This window comes from Pelobates fuscus, chromosome 7, assembly GCF_036172605.1.
Source record: "Pelobates fuscus isolate aPelFus1 chromosome 7, aPelFus1.pri, whole genome shotgun sequence".
Classification (NCBI taxonomy): Eukaryota; Metazoa; Chordata; class Amphibia; order Anura; family Pelobatidae; genus Pelobates; species Pelobates fuscus.
In genome coordinates, this window is record NC_086323.1 from 10281304 (window position 1) to 10302869 (window position 21566).

At 47.3% G+C, this 21566-nt stretch overlaps 1 protein-coding gene across 4 annotated transcripts in view; it reads left to right on the forward strand.

Moving 5' to 3' along the window:
- The first annotated feature begins 6119 nt into the window (after positions 1-6119).
- Positions 6120-21566, forward strand: part of ST3GAL3 (ST3 beta-galactoside alpha-2,3-sialyltransferase 3) — a 269877-nt gene continuing 254430 nt past the window's right edge. For all 4 annotated transcript variants that reach the window (XM_063427681.1, XM_063427683.1, XM_063427682.1 and 1 more), the window contains exon 1: positions 6120-6258. The gene's annotated coding sequence lies outside the window, so the exon portion shown is untranslated. The remainder of the gene's footprint in view (positions 6259-21566) is intronic.

The following is a 21566-nucleotide window of genomic DNA, read 5'->3' on the forward strand; positions in this document are numbered from 1 at the left end:
CACTTCCTCTCATCTAGCACTCCTTCCCTTATACTTTGGGATTTCAATATCCCAAATTAATAACCCCAATTGCACTGATGCCTCTCGTCTGCTCTCTGTAACCTCCTCCTTTGGCCTTACGCAATGGTCCAATTTAGCAACCCATACAGCAGGAAACACTCTTGATCTTGCCTTCACCAACTTCTGTACTGCCTCTAATCTCTCCAATATTCCTTTTCCTCTATCTGACCACCATCTGCTGACTTTTGACATTGGCACACCTAAGACCCAATTGACACCACCATCTGAACATCACTCTCACAGAAACCTCCAATGTCTTGACCTAGAGCATTTCTCCACTAATCTCCAAACTCTCCTTTTACCTATCTCAAACCTCACCTGTCCTAGTTCTGCAACCTCCTTCTACAATTCCACCCTCTCCTCTCAACTAGACATCATGACACCTTGTACATTTAAACGCCGCAGGCCCCCCCAACAACAACCCTGGCACACTAAGCTCACTCAATACCTCAAAAAATGCTCCAGAACTGCTGAACGCTGTTGGAGAAAGTCTCACTGTGCATCTGACTTTCTCCACTATAAATTTATGCTGAGCTCATACAGCTTGGCTCTTTCCTCTGCAAAAGTTAATTACTTCAATACCCTCATAACCACACTCTCCCGCGAACCCAAACGACTATTTCACATATTTAACAATCTTCTTCGCCCTGCTGTACCTCCTCCACCTACTAACTTGACCGCCTCAGACTTTGCAACTCACTTCACTGACAAGATCTCTACAATCAGAGAAGAGATCTCTCATCTTTCTCCTCCCCCTTGTAATACTTCCCCTAACTTCACTCCCTCTGCTGTTCTATGTTCATTCGCACCCGCTACATTGGGAGAGGTTTCTGCCCTGCTCAGTCCTCCCGCCCCACCACCTGCTCCCTAGATCCAATTCCCTCGCATCTCATCCGTACTCTGTCTTCTTCTCTTTCTCCACCTCTCACTAAAATTCTCAATCTCTCTCTCCTCTGGTATATTTCCATCGCCCTTCAAACATGCAACTGTAACCCCAATTCTAAAGAAGCCCAATCTTGACCCTAACTCCCCATCCAACTATCGTCCTATCTCGCTACTGCCTTTTGCGTCCAAGATCCTTGAAAGAATTGTGTATGCAAGATTGACAGACTTCCTCGAATCAAACTCTCTGCTAGACCCGCTTCAGTCTGGTTTCCGCGCTAAGCACTCTGTGGAAACGGCACTGACCAAAGTATCCAATGATCTACTCGCTGCAAAATCTCGTGGTCACTACTCTATCCTAATTCTCCTTGACCTGTCTGCGGCTTTTGACACTGTTGATCATCAACAGCTTCTTCTCATCCTCCGCAATATCGGTCTACAAGATATTGCTCTCTCCTGGTGCTCCTCCTACCTCTCCCAGCGCTCTTTCAGTGTTTCTTTCTCTGGTTCTGCTTCTTCTCCCCAACTCCTCTCTGTTGGTGTCCCTCAAGGTTCAGTCCTTGGTCCCCTACTGTTCTCCATCTATACTGCCTCCCTTGGTAAACTCATTAGCTCCTTTGGCTTCCAATATAATTTCTATGCAGATGACACGCAAATCTACCTGTCCTCTCCTGATCTCTCCCCGTCCCTCTTGACTAGTGTCTCTGACTGCCTCTCTGCTGTTTCTAACTGGATGGCTGCCCACTTCCTTAAATGACCACTATAGTGCCAGGAAAGCATACTCGTTTTCCTGGCACTATAGTGCCCTGAGGGTACCCCCACCCTCAGGGTCCCCCTCCCGCCGGGCTCTGGTGTGAGGAAGGGGTTAAACTTACCTCTTTCTCCAGCGCCGGGCGGGGAGCTCTCCTCCTCCTCTCCGCCTCCGATCCTCCCTGTCGGCTGAATGCGCATGCGCGGCAAGAGCTGCGCGCGCATTCAGCCGGTCTCATAGGAAAGCATTTACCATGCTTTCCTATGGACGCTTGCGTGCTCTCACTGTGATTTTCACAGTGAGAATCACGCAAGCGCCTCTAGCGGCTGTCAGTGAGACAGCCACTAGAGGATTTGGAGGCTGGATTAACCCTATTCTAAACATACCGTGTTTCTCCGAAAATAAGACCGGGTCTTATATTAATTTTAGTCCCAAAAAACACACTAGGGCTTATTTTCAGGGTAGGGCTTATTTATTTACGGTACCGGTATGTACATTGAACCCCCCCTTTAATTAATCCACCCCCCTTTAATTAATCCACCCCCCCTTTAATAAATCCACCCCTCCTTTAATAAATCCACCCCTCCTTTAATAAATCCACCCCCTCTAATTAATCCACCCCCTTTAATAAATCCACCCCCTTTAATAAATCCACCCCCTTTAATAAATCCACCCCCTCTAATTAATCCACCCCCTCTAATTAATCCACCTCTCCTTTAATAAATCCACCCCCTCTAATTAATCCACCCCCTTTAATAAATCCACCCCCTCTAATAAATCCACCCCTCCTTTAATAAATCCACCCCCTCTAATTAATCCACCCCCTTTAATAAATCCACCCCCTCTAATTAATCCACCCCCTTTAATTAATCCACCCCCTTTAATAAATCCACCCCCTCTAATTAATCCACCCCTCTCATTAATCCACCCCCTTTAATAAATCCACCCCCTCTAATTAATCCACCCCTCCCATTAATCCACCCCCTTTAATAAATCCACCCCCTCTAATTAATCCACCCCGTCTAATTAATCCACCCCATCTAATTAATCCACCACCCCTTTAATTAATCCACCCCCTCTTTAATTAATCCACCCCCTATAATTTATCCACCCCCTCTAATTAATCCACCCCCTCTAATTAATCCACCCCCTCTAATTAATCCACTCCCCTCTAATTATTCCACCCCCCTCTAATTAATCCACCCCCCTCTAATTAATCCACCCCCCTTTAATTAATCCACCCCCCCTTTAATTAATCCACCCCCCCTTTAATTAATCCACCCCCCCTTTAATTAATTCACCCTCCCTTTAATTCACCCCCCCCCTTTAATTAATTAAGTCCCAGACATAAAATACCAGTATCTACTCACAGTTCAAAGAGTCCGACCACTGGGTGCCTCACCGCCCGGAATGGATCCTTCCGCTGAAGATCCGTGAAGGCAGACTGACGGCGCTGCGCACGTCGTCATCACGCTGCGCACGTCGTCATCACGCTGCGCAATGCCGTGGCCCGCAACGCTCCTCCCCCTCCTCCTCATAGAAGAAGGAAGTCCCGCCGGGCCGCAAAGGTAAAATGCCTAGGTCTTATTTTCGGGGTAGGGCTTATATTGCAGCCCACCCCGAAAATTCAGCTAGGGCTTATTTTCGGGGTAGGTCTTATTTTCAGGGAAACACGGTAGTAGTTTCTCTGAAACTGCTATGTTTATAATAAAAAGGGTTAATCCTAGAGGGACCTGGAACCCAGACCACTTCATTAAGCTGAAGTGGTCTGGGTGCCTAGAGTGGTCCTTTAAACTAAACTTGACCAAAACTGAAATTCTGGTCTTTCCTCCCTCAAGTGTTGTTACTCCTGTGTCTGTCTCCCTCCAAGTCAACGGTGCTACCATCAGCTCCACCACGCAGGCTCACTGCCTAGGTGTTCTCTTTGACTCCGACCTCTCCTTCAAGCCTCATGTTCAGTCTATCGCCAAATCCTGTCATTTCCATCTCAAAAACATTGCGCGCATCCGCCCCTACTTAACGCCAGATACGACTAAGGTGTTGGTCCATTCCACTGTACTTTCTCGCCTTGACTACTGTAATCCGCTTCTCAGTGGTCTTACGTGCTCCCAACTTGTGCCGTTACAGTCCATAATGAATGCGCCGGCGAGGCTCATCTTCCTGTCGACCCACACCTCCCATGCCTCACCCTTCTGTCAGTCCCTACATTGGCTTCCTATAAAATATAGGGCTCAATTTAAAATTCTGGTTCTTGCTTTCAAATGTCTACATAATGCTGATCCCACCTATCTTTCCTCCCTTATACACAAGTATGTCCCGTCTAGGCCCTTACGATCTGCTGAAGACTTACGTCTATCTTCTGTCCGTACTCCCACCTCTGATGCTCGCCTTCAAGATTTCTCAAGGGCTGCACCGTTCCTGTGGAACTCGCTTCCCTCCTCCGTTAGATGCTCACCCAGTCTCCACAAAAAATCATTAAAAACCCACTTCTTCAGTGTATCAATTAAACTGTTAATAGCTCCCAACTGATTCCTCTTCTGCAACTGTCACTAGTCTAATACTATCCTTACCTTTCGTGTCATTTTACCCCACTCCCTCTAGCATGTAAGCTCATTGAGCAAAGCCCTCAACCCCTCTGTTCCTGTGTGTCCGACTTGTCTGGTTACAACTACATGTCTGTTCGTCCACCCATTGTAAAGCGCTGCGGAATTTGACGGCGCTCTATAAATAATATAATAATAATAATAATAATATACATGGTGATATACAGTGGTGATATACAGTGGTGATGGTGATATACAGTGGTTATGGAGGAAGAGTTATGATATACAGTGGTTATGGTGACATACAGTGGTGATGGTGATATACAGTGGTTATGGTGATATACAGTGGTTATGGAGGAAGAGTTATGATATACAGTGGTGATGGTGATATACAGTGGTGATGGTGATATACAGTGGTTATGGTGATATACAGTGGTGATGGTGGGGGAGGTATGATGGTGATGTACATACAGTGGTGATGGTGAAAAACAGTAGTTATGGTGGGGGAGGTGTGTTATACAGTGGTGATAGTGGATGAGGTATGACATACAGTGGTTATGGTGATTGTGCCATGCAGTGGTTATGGTGTCATGCAGTGGTGATAGTGACACGCAGTGGTTATGGTGCCATGCAGTGGTGATAGTGTTATGCAGTGGTGATGGTGTTATACAGTGGTTATGGTGGCATGCAGTGGTGATGGTGTTATGCAGTGGTGATGGTGCCATGCAGTGGTGATGGTGACACGCAGTGGTTATGGTGTTATACAGTGGTGATAGTGACACGCAGTGGTTATGGTGCCATGCAGTGGTGATGGTGACACACAGTGGTTATGGTGTCACCCAGTGGTGATGGTGTTATACAGTGGTGATAGTGACACGCAGTGGTTATGGTGCCATGCAGTGGTGATGGTGACACAAAGTGGTTATGGTGTCACCCAGTGGTGATGGTGTTATACAGTGGTTATGGTGTCACCCAGTGGTGATGGTGTTATAAAGTGGTTATGGTGTCACCCAGTGGTGATAGTGTTATACAGTGGTGATGGTGACACACAGTGGTGATGGTGTTATACAGTGGTGATGATGACACGCAGTGGTGATGGTGTTATACAGTGGTTATGGTGTTATACAGTGGTGATGGTGACACGCAGTGGTGATGGTGTGATGGTGTTATACAGTGGTTATGGTGTTATACAGTGGTGATGGTGACACGCAGTGGTGATGGTGTTATACAGTGGTGATGGTGTTATACAGTGGTTATGGTGCCATGTGATGGTGACACGCAGTGGTGAAGGTGCCATGCAGTGGTTATGGTGTCACCCAGTGGTTATGGTGCCATGCAGTGGTTATGGTGTCACCCAGTGGTGATGGTGCCATGCAGTGGGTATGGTGTTATACAGTGGTTATGGTGCCATGTGATGGTGACACGCAGTGGTTATGGTGTCACCCAGTGGTTATGGTGCCATGCAGTGGTTATGGTGTCACCCAGTGGTTATGGTGCCATGCAGTGGTTATGGTGTTATACAGTGGTGATGGTGACACACAGTGGTGATGTTTTTATACAGTGGTGATGGTGACACGCAGTGGTGATGGTGCCACACAATATGGAGGTTTGAGGGGGAGCAGTCACTCCGTTCGCGGCCGCTGATTGGCTGCTGTCCGGCCGCAGCTCTCGCTAATTGGTGGTCTCCGCTGCGCTGTGATTGGCTGTCCGGGATTCCAGCGACCAGCTCTGTGATTGGCGGACGATCTCCCTGTCCTTCATTGTGATTGGCTGCTCGGAGTGGGGGTCGCACAGCTGCTCTCCCATTGGCTGCAGCTTGTGGTACCCGACCCGCTGATTGGTGGATGTGACCCCGCCCCCTCTGCCCTCCGCTCACCGACACATCCAGCGCTCGCAGCTCCCGCAACACCCGGGGCCCCACTGCAGCCGGACTCCAACATGGCGGCACCCGCGGGGCCACACGAACAGCTCCCAGCGGGACCCAGCGGGGACCAGCGGCCCTGAGCGGCCCGGGATGGACAGGTAACACCCGGGAGGGGACCAGGGGGAGGAGTCTAACGGTCCCAGCACTGACTGGGTTAATATCCCCCCCCCCCAGCACTGACTGGGTTAATATCCCCCCCCAGCACTGACTGACTGGGTTAATATCCACCCCCCCCCCCAGCACTGACTGACTGGGTTAATACCCCCTCCCCCAGCACTGACTGACTGGGTTAATATCCCCCCCCAGCACTGACTGACTGGGTTAATATCCCCCCCCCCAGCACTGACTGACTGGGTTAATATCCCCCCCCCAGCACTGACTGACTGGGTTAATATCCCCCCAGCGCTGACTGACTGGGTTAATATCCCCCCCCAGCACTGACTGACTGGGTTAATATCCCCCCCCCCAGCACTGACTGACTGGGTTAATATCCCCCCCCAGCACTGACTGACTGGGTTAATATCCCCCCCCAGCACTGACTGACTGGGTTAATATCCACCCCCCCCCAGCACTGACTGACTGGGTTAATATCCCCCCCCCCAGCACTGACTGACTGGGTTAATATCCCCCCCCCAGCACTGACTGACTGGGTTAATATCCACCCCCCCCCCAGCATTGACTGACTGGGTTAATACCCCCTCCCCCAGCACTGACTGACTGGGTTAATATCCCCCCCCCCAGCACTGACTGACTGGGTTAATATCCCCCCCCAGCACTGACTGACTGGGTTAATATCCCCCCCCAGCACTGACTGACTGGGTTAATATCCCCCCCCCAGCACTGACTGACTGGGTTAATATCCCCCCCCAGCACTGACTGGGTTAATATCCCCCCCCAGCACTGACTGGGTTAATATCCCCCCCCAGCACTGACTGGGTTAATATCCACCCCCCCCCCCCAGCATTGACTGACTGGGTTAATACCCCCTCCCCCAGCACTGACTGACTGGGTTAATATCCCCCCCCAGCACTGACTGACTGGGTTAATATCCCCCCCCAGCACTGACTGACTGGGTTAATATCCCCCCCCAGCACTGACTGACTGGGTTAATATCCCCCCCCAGCACTGACTGACTGGGTTAATATCCCCCCCCCAGCACTGACTGACTGGGTTAATATCCCCCCCCAGCACTGACTGACTGGGTTAATATCCCCCCCCAGCACTGACTGACTGGGTTAATATCCCCCCCCCCCCAGCACTGACTGACTGGGTTAATATCCCCCCCAGCACTGACTGGGTTAATATCCCCCCCCAGCACTGACTGGGTTAATATCCCCCCCCAGCACTGACTGGGTTAATATCCACCCCCCCCCAGCATTGACTGACTGGGTTAATACCCCCTCCCCCAGCACTGACTGACTGGGTTAATATCCACCCCCCCCAGCATTGACTGACTGGGTTAATACCCCCTCCCCCAGCACTGACTGACTGGGTTAATACCCCCTCCCCCAGCACTGACTGACTGGGTTAATATCCCCCCCCAGCACTGACTGACTGGGTTAATATCCCCCCCAGCACTGACTGACTGGGTTAATATCCCCCCCCCAGCACTGACTGACTGGGTTAATATCCCCCCCCAGCACTGACTGGGTTAATATCCCCCCCCAGCACTGACTGACTGGGTTAATATCCCCCCCCAGCACTGACTGGGTTAATATCCACCCCCCCCCAGCATTGACTGACTGGGTTAATACCCCCTCCCCCAGCACTGACTGACTGGGTTAATATCCCCCCCCAGCACTGACTGACTGGGTTAATATCCCCCCCAGCACTGACTGACTGGGTTAATATCCCCCCCAGCACTGACTGACTGGGTTAATATCCCCCCCCAGCACTGACTGGGTTAATATCCCCCCCCAGCACTGACTGACTGGGTTAATATCCCCCCCAGCACTGACTGGGTTAATATCCCCCCCCAGCACTGACTGGGTTAATATCCCCCCCCAGCACTGACTGACTGGGTTAATATCCCCCCCCAGCACTGACTGGGTTAATATCCCCCCCAGCACTGACTGACTGGGTTAATATCCCCCCCAGCACTGACTGACTGGGTTAATATCCCCCCCCAGCACTGACTGACTGGGTTAATATCCCCCCCAGCACTGACTGACTGGGTTAATATCCCCCCCAGCACTGACTGACTGGGTTAATATCCCCCCCCAGCACTGACTGACTGGGTTAATATCCCCCCCCAGCACTGACTGACTGGGTTAATATCCCCCCAGCACTGACTGACTGGGTTAATATCCCCCCCCCCAGCACTGACTGACTGGGTTAATATCCCCCCCCCCCAGCACTGACTGACTGGGTTAATATCCCCCCCCCCAGCACTGACTGACTGGGTTAATATCCCCCCCCCAGCACTGACTGACTGGGTTAATATCCCCCCCCCAGCACTGACTGACTGGGTTAATATCCCCCCCCCCCAGCATTGACTGACTGGGTTAATATCCCCCCCCCCCCCCCAGCATTGACTGACTGGGTTAATATCCCCCCCAGCACTGACTGACTGGGTTAATATCCCCCCCCCAGCACTGACTGACTGGGTTAATATCCCCCCCCAGCACTGACTGACTGGGTTAATATCCCCCCAGCACTGACTGATTGGGTTAATATCCCCCCCCCAGCACTGACTGACTGGGTTAATATCCCCCCCCAGCACTGACTGACTGGGTTAATATCCCCCCCCAGCACTGACTGACTGGGTTAATATCCCCCCCAGCACTGACTGACTGGGTTAATATCCCCCCCAGCACTGACTGACTGGGTTAATATCCCCCCCAGCACTGACTGACTGGGTTAATATCCCCCCCCAGCACTGACTGGGTTAATATCCCCCCCAGCACTGACTGACTGGGTTAATATCCCCCCCCAGCATTGACTGACTGGGTTAATATCCCCCCCCCCCCCCCCAGCACTGACTGACTGTGTTAATATCCCCCCAGCACTGACTGACTGTGTTAATATCCCCCCCCCCAGCACTGACTGACTGGGTTAATATCCCTCCCCAGCACTGACTGACTGGGTTAATATCCCCCCCTCCCCAGCACTGACTGACTGGGTTAATATCCCCCCCCCCCAGCACTGACTGACTGGGTTAATATCCCCCCCAGCACTGACTGACTGGGTTAATATCCCCCCCCCCCCAGCACTGACTGACTGGGTTAATATCCCCCCAGCACTGACTGACTGGGTTAATATCCCCCCAGCACTGACTGACTGGATTAATATCCCCCCAGCACTGACTGACTGGATTAATATCCCCCCAGCACTGACTGACTGGGTTAATATCCCCCCAGCACTGACTGACTGGGTTAATATCCCCCCCCCCCAGCACTGACTGACTGGGTTAATATCCCCCCCCCAGCACTGACTGACTGGGTTAATATCTCCCCCCAGCACTGATTGACTGGGTTAATATCCCCCCAGCACTGACTGACTGGGTTAATATCCCCCCCAGCACTGGCTGACTGGGTTAATACCCCCTCCCCCAGCACTGACTGACTGGGTTAATATCCCCCCCCCCAGCACTGACTGACTGGGTTAATATCCCCCCCCCAGCACTGACTGACTGGGTTAATATCCCTCCCCAGCACTGACTGACTGGGTTAATATCCCCCCCCCCCCCCAGCACTGACTGACTGGGTTAATATCCCCCCCCAGCACTGACTGACTGGGTTAATATCCCCCCCCAGCACTGACTGACTGGGTTAATATCCCCCCCAGCACTGACTGACTGGGTTAATATCCCCCCCAGCACTGACTGACTGGGTTAATATCCCCCCCAGCACTGACTGACTGGGTTAATACCCCCCCCCAGCACTGACTGACTGGGTTAATATCCCCCCGCCCCAGCACTGACTGACTGGGTTAATATCCCCCCCCCCCCAGCACTGACTGACTGGGTTAATATCCCCCCCTCAGCACTGACTGACTGGGTTAATATCCCCCCCTCAGCACTGACTGACTGGGTTAATATCCCCCCCCTCAGCACTGACTGACTGGGTTAATATCCCCCCCACCCAGCACTGACTGACTGGGTTAATATCCCCCCCCCAGCGCTGACTGACTGGGTTAATATCCCCCCCCCCAGCGCTGACTGACTGGGTTAATATCCCCCCCCCCCAGCGCTGACTGACTGGGTTAATATCCCCCCCCCCAGCGCTGACTGACTGGGTTAATATCCCCCCCAGCGCTGACTGACTGGGTTAATATCCCCCCAGCGCTGACTGACTGGGTTAATATCCCCCCAGCACTGACTGACTGGGTTAATATCTCCCCAGCACTGACTGACTGGGTTAATATCCCTGACTGACTGGGTTAATATCCCTCCAGCACTGACTGACTGGGTTAATATCCCCCCAGCACTGACTGACTGGGTTAATATCCCCCCAGCACTGACTGACTGGGTTAATATCCCCCCAGCGCTGACTGACTGGGTTAATATCCCCCCAGCGCTGACTGACTGGGTTAATATCCCCCCAGCGCTGACTGACTGGGTTAATATCCCCCCAGCGCTGACTGACTGGGTTAATATCCCCCCAGCGCTGACTGACTGGGTTAATATCCCCCCAGCGCTGACTGACTGGGTTAATATCCCCCCAGCGCTGACTGACTGGGTTAATATCCCCCCAGCGCTGACTGACTGGGTTAATATCCCCCCAGCGCTGACTGACTGGGTTAATATCCCCCCAGCGCTGACTGACTGGGTTAATATCCCCCCAGCGCTGACTGACTGGGTTAATATCCCCCCAGCGCTGACTGACTGGGTTAATATCCCCCCAGCGCTGACTGACTGGGTTAATATCCCCCCAGCGCTGACTGACTGGGTTAATATCCCCCCAGCGCTGACTGACTGGGTTAATATCCCCCCAGCGCTGACTGACTGGGTTAATATCCCCCCAGCGCTGACTGACTGGGTTAATATCCCCCCAGCGCTGACTGACTGGGTTAATATCCCCCCAGCGCTGACTGACTGGGTTAATATCCCCCCAGCGCTGACTGACTGGGTTAATATCCCCCCAGCGCTGACTGACTGGGTTAATATCCCCCCAGCGCTGACTGACTGGGTTAATATCCCCCCAGCGCTGACTGACTGGGTTAATATCCCCCCAGCGCTGACTGACTGGGTTAATATCCCCCCAGCGCTGACTGACTGGGTTAATATCCCCCCAGCGCTGACTGACTGGGTTAATATCCCCCCAGCGCTGACTGACTGGGTTAATATCCCCCCAGCGCTGACTGACTGGGTTAATATCCCCCCAGCGCTGACTGACTGGGTTAATATCCCCCCAGCGCTGACTGACTGGGTTAATATCCCCCCAGCGCTGACTGACTGGGTTAATATCCCCCCAGCGCTGACTGACTGGGTTAATATCCCCCCAGCGCTGACTGACTGGGTTAATATCCCCCCAGCGCTGACTGACTGGGTTAATATCCCCCCAGCGCTGACTGACTGGGTTAATATCCCCCCAGCGCTGACTGACTGGGTTAATATCCCCCCAGCGCTGACTGACTGGGTTAATATCCCCCCAGCGCTGACTGACTGGGTTAATATCCCCCCAGCGCTGACTGACTGGGTTAATATCCCCCCAGCGCTGACTGACTGGGTTAATATCCCCCCAGCGCTGACTGACTGGGTTAATTTCCCCCCAGCGCTGACTGACTGGGTTAATATCCCCCCAGCGCTGACTGACTGGGTTAATATCCCCCCAGCGCTGACTGACTGGGTTAATATCCCCCCAGCGCTGACTGACTGGGTTAATATCCCCCCAGCGCTGACTGACTGGGTTAATATCCCCCCAGCGCTGACTGACTGGGTTAATATCCCCCCAGCGCTGACTGACTGGGTTAATATCCCCCCAGCGCTGACTGACTGGGTTAATATCCCCCCAGCGCTGACTGACTGGGTTAATATCCCCCCAGCGCTGACTGACTGGGTTAATATCCCCCCAGCGCTGACTGACTGGGTTAATATCCCCCCAGCGCTGACTGACTGGGTTAATATCCCCCCAGCGCTGACTGACTGGGTTAATATCCCCCCAGCGCTGACTGACTGGGTTAATATCCCCCCAGCGCTGACTGACTGGGTTAATATCCCCCCAGCGCTGACTGACTGGGTTAATATCCCCCCAGCGCTGACTGACTGGGTTAATATCCCCCCAGCGCTGACTGACTGGGTTAATATCCCCCCAGCGCTGACTGACTGGGTTAATATCCCCCCAGCGCTGACTGACTGGGTTAATATCCCCCCAGCGCTGACTGACTGGGTTAATATCCCCCCAGCGCTGACTGACTGGGTTAATATCCCCCCAGCGCTGACTGACTGGGTTAATATCCCCCCAGCGCTGACTGACTGGGTTAATATCCCCCCAGCGCTGACTGACTGGGTTAATATCCCCCCAGCGCTGACTGACTGGGTTAATATCCCCCCAGCGCTGACTGACTGGGTTAATATCCCCCCAGCGCTGACTGACTGGGTTAATATCCCCCCAGCGCTGACTGACTGGGTTAATATCCCCCCAGCGCTGACTGACTGGGTTAATATCCCCCCAGCGCTGACTGACTGGGTTAATATCCCCCCAGCGCTGACTGACTGGGTTAATATCCCCCCAGCGCTGACTGACTGGGTTAATATCCCCCCAGCGCTGACTGACTGGGTTAATATCCCCCCAGCGCTGACTGACTGGGTTAATATCCCCCCAGCGCTGACTGACTGGGTTAATATCCCCCCAGCGCTGACTGACTGGGTTAATATCCCCCCAGCGCTGACTGACTGGGTTAATATCCCCCCAGCGCTGACTGACTGGGTTAATATCCCCCCAGCGCTGACTGACTGGGTTAATATCCCCCCAGCGCTGACTGACTGGGTTAATATCCCCCCAGCGCTGACTGACTGGGTTAATATCCCCCCAGCGCTGACTGACTGGGTTAATATCCCCCCAGCGCTGACTGACTGGGTTAATATCCCCCCAGCGCTGACTGACTGGGTTAATATCCCCCCAGCGCTGACTGACTGGGTTAATATCCCCCCAGCGCTGACTGACTGGGTTAATATCCCCCCAGCGCTGACTGACTGGGTTAATATCCCCCCAGCGCTGACTGACTGGGTTAATATCCCCCCAGCGCTGACTGACTGGGTTAATATCCCCCCAGCGCTGACTGACTGGGTTAATATCCCCCCAGCGCTGACTGACTGGGTTAATATCCCCCCAGCGCTGACTGACTGGGTTAATATCCCCCCAGCGCTGACTGACTGGGTTAATATCCCCCCAGCGCTGACTGACTGGGTTAATATCCCCCCAGCGCTGACTGACTGGGTTAATATCCCCCCAGCGCTGACTGACTGGGTTAATATCCCCCCAGCGCTGACTGACTGGGTTAATATCCCCCCAGCGCTGACTGACTGGGTTAATATCCCCCCAGCGCTGACTGACTGGGTTAATATCCCCCCAGCGCTGACTGACTGGGTTAATATCCCCCCAGCGCTGACTGACTGGGTTAATATCCCCCCAGCGCTGACTGACTGGGTTAATATCCCCCCAGCGCTGACTGACTGGGTTAATATCCCCCCAGCGCTGACTGACTGGGTTAATATCCCCCCAGCGCTGACTGACTGGGTTAATATCCCCCCAGCGCTGACTGACTGGGTTAATATCCCCCCAGCGCTGACTGACTGGGTTAATATCCCCCCAGCGCTGACTGACTGGGTTAATATCCCCCCAGCGCTGACTGACTGGGTTAATATCCCCCCAGCGCTGACTGACTGGGTTAATATCCCCCCAGCGCTGACTGACTGGGTTAATATCCCCCCAGCGCTGACTGACTGGGTTAATATCCCCCCAGCGCTGACTGACTGGGTTAATATCCCCCCAGCGCTGACTGACTGGGTTAATATCCCCCCAGCGCTGACTGACTGGGTTAATATCCCCCCAGCGCTGACTGACTGGGTTAATATCCCCCCAGCGCTGACTGACTGGGTTAATCTCCCCCCAGCGCTGACTGACTGGGTTAATCTCCCCCCAGCGCTGACTGACTGGGTTAATCTCCCCCCAGCGCTGACTGACTGGGTTAATCTCCCCCCAGCGCTGACTGACTGGGTTAATCTCCCCCCAGCGCTGACTGACTGGGTTAATCTCCCCCCAGCGCTGACTGACTGGGTTAATCTCCCCCCAGCGCTGACTGACTGGGTTAATCTCCCCCAGCGCTGACTGACTGGGTTAATATCACTGACTGGGTTAATATCCCCCAGCCACTGACTGTGTTAATATATCCTAGCACTAAGTGGGTTAATATTCCATCACTGAGCATTCGAATCCAGCACTGATCGGGTTAATATTCCATCACTGAGCATTCAAATCCAGCACTGATCGGGTTAATATTCCATCACTCAGTGTTAAAGCCAGCAGGTGATCTTTCACAGTATGTGTGTATATAATATATTACATGTGATATCTATCACAGTATGTGTATATATTATATTACAGGTGATATATATCACAGTATGTGTATATAATATATTACAGGTGATATCTATCACAGTATGTGTTTATAATATATTACATGTGATATCACAGTATGTGTATGTAATATATTACAGGTGATATATCACAGTATGTGTATATAATATATTACAGGTGATATATATATATATATATATCACGGTATGTTCATATAATATATTACAGGTGATATATATATCACAGTATGTGTATATAATATATTACATGTGATATCTATCACAGTATGTGTATTTAATATATTACAGGTGATCTATCACAGTATGTGTATATAATATATTACATGTGATATCACAGTATGTGTATATAATATATTACAGGTGATCTATCACAGTATGTGTATGTAATATATTACATGTGATATCACAGTATGTGTATATAATATATTACAGGTGATCTATCACAGTATGTGTATGTAATATATTACATGTGATATCACAGTATGTGTATATAATATATTACATGTGATATCACAGTATGTGTATATAATATATTACATGTGATATCACAGTATGTGTATATAATATATTACATGTGATATCACAGTATGTGTATATAATATATTACATGTGATATCACAGTATGTGTATATAATATATTACAGGTGATCTATCACAGTATGTGTATGTAATATATTACATGTGATATCACAGTATGTGTATATAATATATATATCACAGTATGTGTATATACCGTAATATATTACAGGTGATCTATCACAGTATGTGTATGTAATATATTACATGTGATATCACAGTATGTGTATATAATATATATATCACAGTATGTGTATATACCGTAATATATTACATGTGATATCACAGTATGTGTATATAATATATTACAGGTGATCTATCACAGTATGTGTATATAATATATTACAGGTGATCTATCACAGTATGTGTATATAATATATTACAGGTGATCTATCACAGTATGTGTATATAATATATTACAGGTGATCTATCACAGTATGTGTATATAATTTATTACAGGTGATATCACAGTATGTGTATATACCGTAATATATTACAGGTGATCTATCACAGTATGTGTATGTAATATATTATAGTGCCATATTTGCACTCTGTCCTGCATCCTGCTGGCCCAGATACCATTAGCTGTAGCCCCGGCCTCCCCCGCAATGAAAGTTCCATATAATTTGAGAAGCTTGTGAACGAGTCAGAGCTGCCTGGAATGCATTCTGTTAACCATCAGCTATGTGAACTCGCTAACCGCCAGCATAAAGAAACCATTCATTAATTCAATTAGAGCACACTGCAGATCACTAAAACCTCAAATGCTGTAAAACTCTTCAAAATGTGAATAGATTGCACCTGGATCACATTCCCGAACACGGTATGGTGACAGGTGATTTACAGAGCTTGCTGTTGCTCAGTGACACGCTCCGTTATTACCAGCCAGTGCTGTATGAGACGCAGCGCGATAACTGTATCATTCCTCTAATAATCCCTTATCCACAACCAGAAGATTAGCGTTCTGTACCTGGCCACATCCGTCAGACAAGAAATGCAACGTACATTTTACGCATTGTTTCTGTGCTGGATGTTGATTTGGGTTATTCAGTTATTTGGGTTTTTCAGGCCGTGTTCCCGTGACAGATACATGTTTACCAGAATACCTGACCATTCCATGTAAAGTGAGGCTTATGGTCATTATTTCATATTTTGCCTTCTCTATAATGCCGTCGCAGCATCTGTACTCGCTAAACGACAAAATACCTTCTCTATAATGCCGTCGCAGCATCTGTACTCGCTAAACGACAAATTGCCTCCTCTATAATGCCGTCGCAGCATCTGTACTCGCTAAACGACAAATTACCTCCTCTATAATGCCGTCGCAGCGGCTGTACTCGCTGAATGACAAATTGCCTCTATTATGCCGTCGCAGCATCTGTACTCGCTAAACGACAAATTGCCTCCTCTATAATGCCGTCGCAGCATCTGTACTCGCTAAACGACAAATTGCCTCCTCTATAATGCCGTCGCAGCGGCTGTACTCGCTAAATGACAAATTGCCTCCTCTATAATGCCGTCGCAGCGGCTGTACTCGCTAAATGACAAATTGCCTCCTCTATAATGCCGTTGCAGCGGCTGTACTCGCTAAATGACAAATTGCCTCCTCTATAATGCCGTCGCAGCATCTGTACTCGCTAAACGACAAAATCTTTGATTATTAATTTTTGCCTTCTTTATTTACAGGCCTACTGTATCGTCTGTCTCGGCACACCACAGACTTGCTCCCTTTATATTATCCTACGCTTATGCTGGAACCTTCCTCCATATACGGCTATTTGCCCCTTACACAAGTATTAAGGCCGTTTGGCCTGTATTTGTGGGAGGGGCTTAAATTAATTCACTACACCTATATAAGGGACACCCCTTACCTTACTCCATATCGCTTGAGGTCAGCATCAGAATGACCCACCCACTCCTCATTTCAACACTTTCTCTTTTCTTTCCATTTTCTTTACTTTCTTACTCCTTGGTGGGCCCTCTTTATTTACAGGCCTAATGTATCGTCGGACTTGGCACACCACAATGACTTGCTCCCTTTATACTATCCTACGCTTATGCTGGAACCTTACTCCATATACGGCTATTTGCCCCTTACACAAAAAATATATATATATATATAATTCATTCTCTCTCTCTCTCTCTCTCTCTCTCTCTCTCTCTCTCTCTCTCTCTCTCTCTCTCTCTCTCTCTCTCTCTCTCTCTCTCTCTCTCTCTCTCTCTCTCTCTCTCTCTCTCTCTCTCTCTCTCTCTCTCTCTCTCTCTCTCTCTCTTCTTTTTTTTTTTTTTTCCTTTTTACATACAAATGTCTTGGTCCTATTGACAGTTATAACTTTAGCTGTGGACCCTATATATATAAGAATAGAAAACACAGCATAGTGTATACTGTAGTAAAGGGAAAAAGGTACACTCACAATTTCCAGAGTCACATAAGTTAGGCTCTGGACTTTAGGAGCATTTCATCCACTTAATGGGATACACTGGATCTTTTCTCCTTGAAGGTCCTCAGATTTTCAGTTTCACAGGAACCCAATAAATTATTTAAAAGTGGGAATTTTATTCACATAAATATATACAAAAACTAAAATACAAATCTTCAAATAACACAATGCGTTTCGACCCAACTTGTGGTCTTCCTCAGGTGCAGAATGTCTTTCCCCTAGGTCAGTACACCTATATATCCCCCATAATGGATATAGGGTTACAGGTATATTGGCCCAATTAAGGTAATTGTTTGCCCAAATATGGCCATAACCGGAAGCACGCCGCCACCACCAATATGGCGATGTTTTCGGCATAATGCAAATATCCTCATATACAGTTCTTCCGGGTTATAATTGTCCCTATTGCGTCCTCTCCGGATGACGTCCACTTCCGGTTTTTCGGTGGGATTGCGTCCTCACTTGATGACGTCCTTCCGCCCTTTTGCTTGAAGGTCGGCCATATTCCTTGCTGGAGTGTGAAGTTCCTCCCATGTTCTAGCGTTATAAGATGAGCAGAAAGTCCCAAGGAGAGTGTCCATTTGTTCCAAAAGGAGAGTTCACTCTATATTACACATCTCCGTTTTGAACTAAGGCATTTCTCTCAAAAGTGTGTATAAAAGGAGAAATAAAGTGTATATTATAAAAAATGGTTAACAATTTATATTCACAATAAAATAATAAGGTGTTGATTCAAACTTATATTTAATGCAGAAACAACCTATACTAGACTTTATTTAAAGGAAAATAAACTTCTTTTAAGGAGGGAACTACTTAAGAGAGAATAAGTTGTAAAACACAATCTTTTTCTGGGAAATTTAAAAAGGTACATAAAAAAGGGTAAAATATGGACTTTTAAGAACATCTAAGTTATAAAATTGAATTGATCTCGAAATCTATATTCAACCCTTTTGGTGTAAAAGTGCGTAATTCAAAAATCCAATAAATTTTTTATTAAAATTCCCCCCCCCCCTCCCTCTCCAATGCATGGTAACTTTTTCGATTGCGCAAAATTCCATTTTATTTGGATTAGAGTTATGTTTTTCTAGAAAGTGTTTTGACACACTATGATTAATAAAACCTCTCCTTTATATTTTGTATGTGTTCACTGGTGCCCTGGTTGTCTTGGAGCCCACATTCACATGATAATAAATTACTCCTTTAGATTGACATGTAATGGGACATTTAATGTTATAAGACTTCCCAGTAACTTTGGATACAACACTTTCTACATTCTTATTATTAAGATTGGAATTCTTACATGCATTGCATGTTCCACAATGATAAAAGCCTTTCTGGATTTCTACCCAGCTACTTAAAACGTTTTTTGGTCTCTCTTTTTCAATAAAACTTCTAGTTAAAATGTATTTAAAATTGTTTGCCCCCCTAAAAATAAATCTGTGTTTTAGTCCTATATATTTTGAAACCTCGTGGTCTTCTGTTAAAAGGTGCCAATTTCTATTAATTATTCCTTTAACAGAGTTAATATTACTCGCATAATTAAAAATGAGGGGAATTTCCTTTTCTTCTTTCGGGACCCCTTTTTCTTTGTACTTTAGCAGTTGGGCTCTGTCGGATTCTAGAATATAATCAATTTCTTGTTGCAAACTATCCTCAGCTTATCCCTTTTGCTGAAACTGTTCTTTCAGAATACTAGCTTGAGTTTTAAACACTGATTGTTCAGAGCAATTTCTACAAAGTCTTAAAAATTGCCCCTTGGGTATATTTTTTAACCAGGGATAATGGTGGCAGCTATATATTTCGATGAAGCTGTTAACATCCACTTGTTGTAAATAGGTACGAGTATTAACCATATTATTAGAAATATGAATCTCTAAGTCTAGAAAACTGATGTTTGTTTGGCTAATATCCTGACTTAACCTTATACCCCATGTATTGGAATTTAAAAATAGAAAGAATTGTTGAAACTGCTGAATGGATCCTCTCCAGACCAGGAAGGACCAAGTTCGCACCGAATTCATGGCCACTATAAACAAATTATTTTTCCCAAAGTGCTATGAGTAAATTCGCGTAACTCTGCGTGAATTTGGTCCCCATAGCGGTCCCCCTGATCTGGAGATAGAAATTACCCTCGAACCAAAATAATTGTTGTTTAAAATCATCTTAATCCCCTCTAAAATAAAACTAATTTGTGCTTCTTGGAATTGTTTAGATTCTGTTAAAAAATATTTAACAGCCTCGCATCCTTTATTGTGATCAATTATTGTATTTAAACTTGTGACATCACAGGTTATTAAATAAAAAAATCCTCTTCCCATTTAAAATCCTGTAATATGTTTAAAAGGCTCATTGAATCCTGTAAAAATGACAGGCACTTCTTGACCAGTGGTTGCAAGTGTGAATCAATATATTGTGACAAAGCTGATAAAACAGAATTTATCCCCGATACTATGGGTCTTCCTGGGGCCTTAATGGGGTCTTTATGGAGTTTTGGGTTTTCCAAAGATAGAAAGGAGTGCTCATTTTTATTCAATATTTTTGTTTCTACTCCTTTATCTAAAAAAATTTATATTTCTCTTTTATCTCATTTATTGGGTCCTTTTTGAGCTTGACATACGTATTTACGTCATCTAATTGATTCTTAATTTCCTGTAGATAGGCGTCTTTATTTTTATTTTAGCTTCTCCTTAACTGAAATATTATGGTTAAATTTAGTTAGGGGTTTAATTTTGTATTTCTCCTCTAAACAGGTCTGTTCAAAGACTTTTATATTATTAGACTTCAAGAAATGGGGATAAAAGTTAGATTTCTTTTTTAACTCAGTATGTTTAAAATTATCTGGTTCTTGTATTGCATTGTTAGAAATGACACAATAATCCTTCTCTCTATTAAAAGAATTCTTTAAACATAATTTGTGAGTAAACCGATTCAGGTCCCTATATGCCTCAAATTTATTAACATGGCAACTGGGGGCAAACTTAAAGCCTTTCCTTAAAATTCTTTCTTGGGTAGGAGTTAAAACCTTATTAGAAAGATTAAAAAATGTTATTTCATTATTCGTTTCATTATTTCCATCTCTATTTATTTCTTCTTTTTTTTTTTCTAGAACCATGTGTTCTATATCCATTAGGGGGTATATATAGGTGTACTGACCTAGGGGAAAGACATGCTGCACCTGAGGAAGACCACAATTTGGGTCGAAACGCGTTATTATTTGAAGATTTGTATTTTATTTTGTTTTTGCATATATTTATCTGAATAAAATGCCCACTTTTGAATAATTTGTTGGATTCCTGGGTTCCTGTGAAACTGAAAATCTGAGGACCTTCAAGGAGAAAAGATCCAGTGTATCCCATTAAGTGGATGAAATGCTTCTAAAGTCCAGAGCCTAACTTATGTGGCTCTGGAAATTGTGAGTGTACCCTTTTTCCCTTTACTACAGTATACACTATGCTGTGTGTTCTATTCTTATATATAGGGTCCACAGTTAAAGAGTTATAACTGTCAATAAGACCAAGACATTTGCATGTAAAAAGGTAATAAATATTATTGTGTCTGTGAGCTATCACCTTTCTCTGTCTGTGGTTTCTATTTTGCAGTGTATTAAGTGACTTTACACTGAGGTGGGAAAAGCTGCACCACTTTATATATATTTTTTTTAAATATTAGCGCCCTTTTTTACCTTCTACCTGTTTGTGTATATTTCAATATCTGTCCATCTAAAGTTGCAACATGCTTCCAGGAATACATGGTGGATCTGGAAACCCCATTTGCGTGGCAAGGTTTAAATCCTTTCAATGTGATCGGACAGAAAAACAAACTGTTTAACCCCTTAAGGACCGGACTGTTT